The sequence below is a fragment of the Cupressus sempervirens genome, chromosome 5 (assembly GCF_028749045.1).
Source record: "Cupressus sempervirens isolate cs-2001-9-10 chromosome 5, ASM2874904v1, whole genome shotgun sequence".
NCBI lineage: Eukaryota > Viridiplantae > Streptophyta > Pinopsida > Cupressales > Cupressaceae > Cupressus > Cupressus sempervirens.
In genome coordinates this window covers 442,356,180-442,365,980 of record NC_143122.1, presented here as the reverse complement: position 1 = coordinate 442,365,980, position 9,801 = coordinate 442,356,180, and the positions used below count along the sequence as shown (strand labels likewise).

At 35.0% G+C, this 9,801-nt stretch overlaps 1 pseudogene; it reads right to left on the bottom strand.

Annotated features, from left to right (window-relative positions):
* Positions 1–511: 511 nt before the first annotated feature.
* LOC149556691 (transcription factor TGA2.2-like) lies at positions 512–1,362 on the bottom strand (annotated as a pseudogene).
* Positions 1,363–9,801: the final 8,439 nt, after the last annotated feature.

Genomic DNA, 9,801 nt, shown 5'->3' with positions numbered 1-9,801 from the left:
TGGAACCAATATCTAAAAAGCTCTCCAAACTAGAACCCAAGAAAAGATAAGAGAATAAATAGAAGAAGGAAGAAGCTCATATAAGTAGCTTATAAGAAGCTTATAGAAGAAGGAAGAAATGTGGGATATTATCACTCATAGCTCTCTATGCAAATGGCCCACCCTAACCAAAAATGACACTCCCCTCCACATTTTAGAAGATTTTTCTTGCCTTAAAAAATAAAATGCCTTCACAAGACCCCTAAGTGGATGAAAATTTCCACCTTTCCTTGAAGTATAGGCTGGTAAAGAGCACCCCTTGATTATTTCTATGTTGTCCATGGGCTTGGAAGGCCCATTCCCTATAAAAGTAGCATCCATGTTTCATGTGTCCACCTTTGGAAACTACTTACTTTTTTGGAATGATGATAGGGAAAACAACATGTCACTAACTAACCTACCATCAATCATATAGATGAATTACTTCTTCTTGCAACCCCTTCATTTCAAAATGAATTTATTTCTTTCAACCTTAATGAGAATGAAGGGCTCAGAGATGATTGAAATAATCCCCCATTACAAGCAACCCCTAGATTCTTGAAAAGTTATAAGAATTTGATACATCTATTATAGAGTCTTTTGTCATAGATTTTTTGCCTAATGCACAAAGCTCTCAGGTGTTTCAAGCTTTCTCATTTCCATTTCCATTTCCATTTCCATTTGGTCCATATAATTGGCTAAATTTGATGTTACTATAGAACCTCCTACCAAAGTATTAGTAAGAGCCTATTTAAGTGCCTCCACACCTTGTGATAATGCATATTTTCCTTGTTTTAATGTGTGACACTAGTTACAAACTGATAAAATATATTTATCTTTGAATGGCTCAGTTTGGGAAGTATGGGTATTTAGTATTTTGGATGGTGAAACATATCCCATACATATAAAATAACACTCAACTCATGTTTTCACATCACAAAAGCAAGATGAAAAATACCAGCCTTTACAAAAACACTCTTCATTCAAAAAAGATCTTCATAATGAGATGAATATTTAGAATTTAAGATGGTGTAATATCTCCCATCCACATAAAATAATGCTCAATTTTTTTTTGCAATGCCAAAACCAAGATGAAAAAAACCAACCTTTATAAAAACCCTCCACAAGAATGAAGAGTTTAATATCAGTCATATATGCTTGAAATGTTGTCCTAAGGTCACAAAGTTGTCATTTTTGTTCCTTAACCAAATGTGAATACTCCATTTTCTTTGAGTAATGTGTCTTTGTATCAAGATCAAAGATTAGATAGTTTACTTTCCAGCACTCAACCACATGGACTATATTCAAGTTCACAATCACCATCTTCATTTTCACTCTCGTCATTAATTAATACACATAATATTCTCATTAAAATATTTGATTTAAAACCAAAGATATTTTTTGATTCAGAATACAACCATTTATTGATGCATCAAGTCTAGTCCTAGGTGGGATTGACTATAAAAACAATCTCATTCAATTTTCCTTTAAATATTTAGTAGGTAGCATCAATGTGCAGCTTGGTCAAAATTGGGAACCCTTTGATCACTTTAACTCAGTTTTTAACCATTTAATGAGGTGACATATTTTTAATAATCTCCCATCCTTACCAATCCTATAAAATGATCAAATTATATATATGGATCTAAGTATATGACTTATATGGGTAAGTACACCAAGATGGTGTACAAAAAGGGGGTACAAGTGGACACCTTTTTTTTGAAATTGGGTAAACCTAAAATTGGATAGGACGTAAAATTATAAATTGTAGTACATTGGATATACTTTCTAAACTACCAGAGTTTTTTTAAAATAGATAAGATTAGGTGGTCAAATCCTACACACATGAAAAATAGTTCCTATTTTTTTTATAGTAAACATAACATAGCTATTTTTAATGTGCGGAGAAAAAGATGTAGTTATATTTATTATTGTGCAAATCCCTTTGGTAGGATGATAGTTAAGAGTGAAATCTATAAGTTGTGTATTTTTTAATGAATTATTTAATTGACTACATCCTAACATTTTGGTACCTATTCTAGTGGTGGGCATAACTTACATCAAAATAATAAAAAATGATTTATTTTTTAAAAGTGTATAGAATCAAGTGTAGAACAATAATATGTAATTTATTTTGAAATCAATTAAGTATATAAAAAGTTCTTAAAATAAAGGTAGACATGTGTCTGTGGGGACTCTAGAGACATTTGTAAAAATAATTAAAGTTTACAATGTTAATATTGTCCAAAAATAGAAAAATGTATATGGTTAGAAAGCTAAGAAGATGAGTAAGATTATGGTGTTGATTTTATAGATACCCACTTTTCCAATAGAAAACATGATGAAGACAAAGATAAGAATTCATCTTGGAAGATGAAAAAATATCTAAAGGGAAAACAAATGGAGGAAAAATAGTCTCCCAAGCCTCTAGGTTGTTTCCCTAGACTATTACCAAGCCATAACTTGATTAGGTTTCTAGGATTCAAATAACCCAATTGGGTTATGAAAAGAAAAAAGTGCATTCAAAACCCAATCAGGTTTTTGAAGAAGTAAAAATTTAGTTGTTCAAAACCTAATTGGGTTTTGAAAAAGTAAAAGTGAGCTCTACTCTGGAGGCCATAATTTTGACATTTTGAGTATTATTGACTCCATTAAAATGTGTTGGAAATATACTGAGAAGATATACAACATGATGAAGATTTAAAAAAATCCTATGACATTGATATTTTATTTTCCATCCATTTGAATTAAGCATAGTCTAAAATAGGTAGCCATTGTTTCCAAAACATGAAACTAATAAGTAAACATTAATGTTAACATATTTGAATCCTATATCTTCCCTCTCCCTCCCTCCCTCCCTCCATCCCTTGTTTACACACTAAATCCTAAGATGGAGATAAGAAGAGAGAGTGGATAACAAGAGAGATATAGGATGGGATATGAGAGAGAGAGAGAGAGAGAGAGAGAGAGAGAGAGAGAGATTGGATAAGATGGAGATAGAAAGTGTTAGAGTAATAAAGTATTTTCTTATTAGTTAAATCATATTGATTTAATTATTAAGTCACTTATTACCTCTAGTTTACTTAAGCTAAATTTTGGGCATATAATAATTAATTTTTTTATTAATTATTATCATGCAACTTAGGTTTTACCTTTTAGGGTATTAATCTCCTTTATAATGATTGATATCTTTGTAATAATTCATTAACTTTCTATTAATTGAAATTTCTCTTTTTTCTCATCAAGAATGTCTAATATGTGGATCTGGCAATTCTATCCTCCATAAATTTTTTCTCTCTCTTTTTGTGATAGGTTTTTGCATGTAGGTAATTCTGGGGAGTTGTGGGGTTCAACTTTCATCAACTTCTATAGAAAGAGAGAGTGGATAGGAATAGAGATGTAGGATGCACATAGACTAGGGACTAGGATGTAGAGAGAGAGAGAGAGAGAGAGAGAGAGAGAGAGAGAGAGAGAGAGAGAGAGAGAGAGAGAGAGTTAATAGGATGAAAATAAGAAGAGAGATGTAGGATACACATAGAGTAGGGAGTAGGATGCAGAGAGAGAGAGAGAGAGAGAGAGAGAGAGAGAGAGAGAGAGAGAGAGAGAGAGAGAGAGAGAGAGAGAGAGGATAAGATGGAGATAGGAAAATAGAGAGTGGATAGGATGGAGATAGATTCAATGAGTATGAGAGAGAGCACCAAAGGGTTGGATATAGGAAGAGAGAGATATATATATATGAAGAGACAAAGTGGATTGGATGGAGAGAGTTAGTAGGGGATATGAAGAGAGAGAGAGAGTAGGGACAAAAAGATAGAGAGAAGATGGAGACAGATAGTAGGGGATAGGAAGATAGAGAGAGGATGGGGATATGAGAGAGAGAGAGAGAGAGAGAGAGAGAGAGAGAGGAGGGGGAGTTGATATGATGGAGGAAGAGTGAGAGAGAGGGTGGAATGGATGGGATGGATATAGGAAGAGAGAAAGTGGATAAGATAGAGATAGGAATATATAAAATGAGTGAATGGAGAGAGATAGTAGGGGACAAGATGAGATAAAGAGAGGATGGAGAAAAATAGTATGGATAGGAAGAGAGATAGAGGATGGGGACCAAGATGAAAAGAGAAAAAGAGAGAAGAGAGAACGGGAGAGAGAGGGAAGGAGATATTGAGAGAGAGAGAGGGAGGGTTGTGAGAGAGTAGGGGATAGGGAGAGAGAGTGAGAGAGAGAGGGACAATAAAGGATACTAAGAGAGAGGGGGTGGAAATATAGTAAGGGATAGGATGGATATATATACAAATATATATATATATATATATATTAGAAATTTGTGTGTGTGTGTGTGTGTGTGTGAGAGAGAGAGAGAGAGAGAGAGATTAGGGGTTATTCATAGAGAGGTTGTAGGGATTGGGTGGAGAAAGATAGGTTAAGGGCTATGAGCTAGATAGAGATACATTAGGATTTAGTGAGAGAATGAGAGAGGTTAGGATTTAGTAAGAGAGAGATATTAGGATTTGGTATGATAGTACTCTTATCTACCTATTCATTCCTTGTCTTAGAAACAACTACTACCTATTTTAGACTATGCTTGATTGAAATGGATGGAAAATAAAATATTAATCTCTTAGGATTATTTTAGTTACATTATCTTATAGAGATTTTTAGTATCTTTCCAATACATTTTGAACACAGTCAATTGGACTCTGGATTTGAAAGTTATGGGTTCTAGAGTCGAACCTATTTATACTTCTACAAAACCTAGCTGAGTTTTGAAGAAGTAAATTATTAGTACTCTTCTCCATGACCCAATTGGGTTTTGAAGACATCTTTGGCCTTAGAACCTGAAACACGATTAGGTTTTTTAAAATATATTTTGGCCAGGCTTAGTTAGCAAACCTGGCCATATTTTGAAATTTGAAATAGCTTGATCAGGTTACTAATGTTTTTGTGTTTTTTGGGTGGTGTCCACTTTTTTGTACACCATATTGGTGCACACACCCATATAGTCTTTGATCCACATACTTCTATCTTGTAAAATATAACTTCTTAAGATTACCTAGGTTAAGATATTTTAATCTCATAACATACATTTTTCTTTCTAATCTACAATGATATGTGTGAAAACACAATAAACTGCATGTCATATTGCTCTAATAAAACTAACAGATGGGAGCTTAGGGAGCCATAATTTTGTACACTGGTACATGAATATTTTACCATTATATATCATCAAATAGATCATTAGGATACATTATAGGGTTAAAGGTATCACTTCACCAACTTAGGAACCTACAAGTATGTTTATTGATTGTGCATGAATATTATATAAACTACATCTAGATTTGACTTGAAAAATTATCAAATAAATACTTTAGGACTTGAAACTTGGGTCTTTAGTTCTTCTTGATGTATACAAGAAAACATCATAGATGAGATCACATGAAGATAATTTGGTCAAAATTTGCAAGCTTGTGAAGCTCACTCTCTTAATCTCTACAACACTTGACAACTAGAGAAATTGAATAATTTGGATTAAAACTGGACTTAGAAAAGTTGGAAAATGAATTCAATATGGGATAAAAATTAACACATATCATGTATGCAACATCAAAATGAAGGATATGCTCAATTTTAACTTACCAATAATAGGTCCCAATATGCAGGACTTCAAACTAGGCAACTTCAACTTTAGAAAAAATGTGAAGTGTAGAAACTAAATGAAACACCACAAAATGGTTAAATGAAAAATATATCAAAAAAAATTATGGGGTCTTGAAAATTGAAACATAGTTATTTGATATGCAATGAACACCTAGCCAAGTCAGTAACTCTTGACAAAAGGAGGGGTATAATGAATAGAGGCAAGAGGAATAAAAACTATTCTAATAGAGCTTCACAATATAATTGGTCAAGAGGAGGCCTACTAGAAATAGAGATCAAGGGTTATTTGGTTAAAAGAGGGGGACAAAAATACTAGGTTATTCCATACCTCTACTCTGAAACACAGAGTTTATAGCAGGATCTACAAAATCTAGCTGGGGGAAGTTGTTCTGGAAGAGGAAAATGATATAGCTACTGAGGCTATATCTTTCTTCTCTAATCATTTTGAATATCCTGGATCTGGTCCAACCTAAGGAGAATGTTATGATTGTGGCTATCCCTTCCCCTCTAGAAGTTTATTAGGTTGTATTTTCCCTTGCAGCTAGCAAGTCTCTATACCCAGATGGTTTCCCTTCTTTTTTCTTTTAAATGTTCTAGAATGTGGTCCATTTGGATGTTACCAAAGTGATTCAAGAATTCTTTGGAGCCAAGAGTCTACTCAAGAAGGTAAATGCCACTTTCCTTGTGTTTATTCCAAAAGTGGCTAGGGTAGGTTCTTTGGACCAATTCAAACCTATCAACCTTTACAACTAATACTACAAGATTATTTCTAAAGTTTTGGCTTTAAGGATTATCAAGGTCCTCCCTTCCATTATAGCACCTTAGCAATATGGCTTTGTTCTAGGGTGACAAATCTTGGACTCAAGTAGGAATATCCATAAAGTTATCCACTCTTTGGAAGAAGGAAAGAGAGAAGGTTTCCTCCTCAAGCTTGACTTGTCCAAGGCTTATGATCGGGTGGACCAATCCTTTCTTTTCAAAGTTCTTAGAGGCTTTGGGTTTAATTCTAGGGTCATCAAACTTATTAACTAGTTAGTGACAACTACTACCTCTTTGGTTGTTTTGGTCAATGGCTCCCCCTCAGCTTTCTTCAAACCCTCAAGAGGGCCCAGGAAAGGAGATCCGACCTCACCCATTCTTTTCATTATTTTGGCTAAATGTCTAGGAAGGATGATTTCTACTAGCTGAAATTCTGGTGCTTTGACTAGAATCAAGCCTTCTTCTAGTCCCCTAGTTTTCTATTAACAATAATTTTTTGATGACTATTATGGGAGGGGAATCCATGGTTGGTGAAGATAAGGTGGTGAAAAATATATTGAGCTCTTACTCTAGGGGCTCGAGGTAGCTAATCAACTAGAACAAGAGCTTTGTTTTCTTCAATAGCACTTCGGTTGAGAGACAAAGGAAGATTACTGAAATTTTGGGCTATGAATTAGGAAGCCTCCCTTCTATATATTTGGGTCTCCCCATAGGCCTCAAACCCCCTAATTCTTTCTAGAATAGCCTACTTGAAAAGTTTAATAAGAAATTGGTTGGTTGGAAAGGAGTCACTCTTAGCCAAGCTGGCAAGATTTAGTTAGTCAAATCCACTCTTTAGGATCTCCCAACTTATATTTTGAGTCTCTATAGGATTCCTAGCAAGTATGTTGATCATTTGGAGAAGATCCAGAGGAATTTTCTTTGGTCTAGATTAGAAGACAACAAGAGATTTCCCCTGGTGGCATGGGACAATGTGTGCCTCGCAAAACAAAATAGGGCGTTGGGTATAAGAAATTTGAGACCTTTCAATAAAGCTCTCCAAGCTAAACAAATTTGGAAAATCTTTTCTAGCAAGGGGGGCTGGAGGGACATCATGGAAGACAAATACCTATGTAGACCTTCAATTAGACACTTTCACTATGGAGGGTCAATTCCCAATGGATCAAATATATGGAATGGCATTCTAAGAGCCAAACGAATGGCCAATAATAAGGCAAAATGTAGTTTTGGTAATGGGAAGGATGCTTTTCTAGTAGGAAAACTAGTTGATCTAGGGGCCTCTTCTCAACATTCCTAAATATAAAAGATGGGCTTGTATTTGTATCCATGGGTATGGCAGATATGTAAGTGATTACAGACAAGGCCAAGGTTGGAGGAGCATTTGTTATCCAGGGACCTAAAACATTGGATGCCCATTCTCCACTATGTGGTTTTGAATGAGGATTAGGACTAGCTTGTTTGGAAAAAAGCTTCTAATGCCATATATTTGGTGGCTTTAGAGAACCAAGCTATTATAAGGTAGGATTCAAGACCACACTAGGCAAAGGTCTAGTTCCCCAACCTTATCCCTAAAATCAACATTTTCTTCTGGCTTTTACTCTAGAACAAGATCCTAAATTTAGATAATCTTGGTAAAAGGGGTCTTCAAATTCTTAATAGATTTCTCCTTTGCAAAATCCAAGTTGAGTCTATGGATCACCTATTTATACAATGTTCCTTCACTAGAGAGGTGTGGTATATTTTTAGTCAAGCTTTTGGGATGAGCTGGTGTGCTCCTATCTCAACTATTGAATTCTTTAGGTAGTGGGATGACTCTTGGAAGGGATTAGGGCTCCAAGCAATAAGTAAATGGGTTGTGCCTCGTTTTGGATGGAATTTGGAAGGAACACAATAATTGTATCTTCAAGGATGCCAACCTTACTACCAAAATTATGTCTGGTAAAATTCAAAATACCCTTTTGGAAAATTATATGTTTACTAAAGGATCTAACCCATTCATAGGTGAAATTGGAATTATTAATGATAATCAAAAAAGAAGAAAGGAATGTCACTAGTCTTTACCCCCGGAGGGTTGGCACAAAGCCAACTTTGATGGTGCAGCTAAAGTTAACTAGGAGCTGTAGGTAGTGGGGGTGATCATAAATTTCCATGGGTATGGTATAGCAGCAATTCCTTTCCCTCTAGGACACCAAACTAATCACTATTTTGAGGCTTGTGCATCCCTTCAAACTACCAAGATGGCAAAAGAGGTAGGGGTAAAAATCCTATGGCTTGACGGGGATTCAAATAATATCATAAAACGCCTAAGGGATGAACACCCCCCATCCTAGAGTATAAATAATATTATGGAAGAAACTAAACAAATATTAGTTACCTTTGAGAGGGTCTATGTGTCACATGTTTACCATGAGGCTAATGTGGTTGCTGACTAGATGGCCAATGAGGTAGTTAGAAGGGACATGTCATAAAGATGGCCAAGTGGTGAGGGGATTCTAGCAACCACTAAAATTTTAATTGAGATTGAGAGAATCCAGGGGAGGATAGGAAACATAAAGTGAAATAATGACAGTTAATATTGTCAATCTTACTTTTAAAGTTATGAAAGCTTAACATAGGCTGAATCAAAGTTATCATAATTGGGGAGCTTTGTGGCACATTTTCTAGATGATTGGTAATTGTTATTACAATTGCATTATTAAGGAAAAATGGAAGTACAATTTTTGTGAGAAAAACCAATGTTTAGCTCTTCGCACTTGGAGATCATAGAGAAGTTGTTCTAATTTCTATAAAAATATGGTGGGGAAAGGAATCATAGAGAGTTGAAGGGTGAAGCAAAGAAGTGGAAGAGGAGATCGAAGGTGTGGGAGAAGTTGAGGGATGGTGGCATCACGATCTTCATAGAGAAACTTAATGGTTGGGATCCTAAGATAACAAACCTTATGGTAAAGTCATGGAAAGAGGGGAAGGTAAAGATAGAAGGTATTGATTTCTAGGTCAATGAAGGGGTCATAATGGGGGTCATTGATTCTCCAAATCAAGGCATAAAATTCTTTAGGGATAAGAAAATATCCCTAAATATTGTGAAAGACTTTGCTAGGATGCCAAGGAGATGAAGGAATTAGTGAAGACTAGTGTGTACTATGAACTTGCATCAATAAGGAAACTATGGAGGTTTGTTCTAAGGGTGATTATATCTTACATAATGCTTGACACTAGGTATGATAGAATCTATACTACTATCTTAGGCAACTCCTAAAGTAGAAATGTCTACATCAATTTGTAAGGTAGTTTGATCAACATATTTAATGCAAAGCATTATCTTTGCTTAAGTTTCTTTGTCTAGTGGAATTAACCCTAGTTTACCTTTAA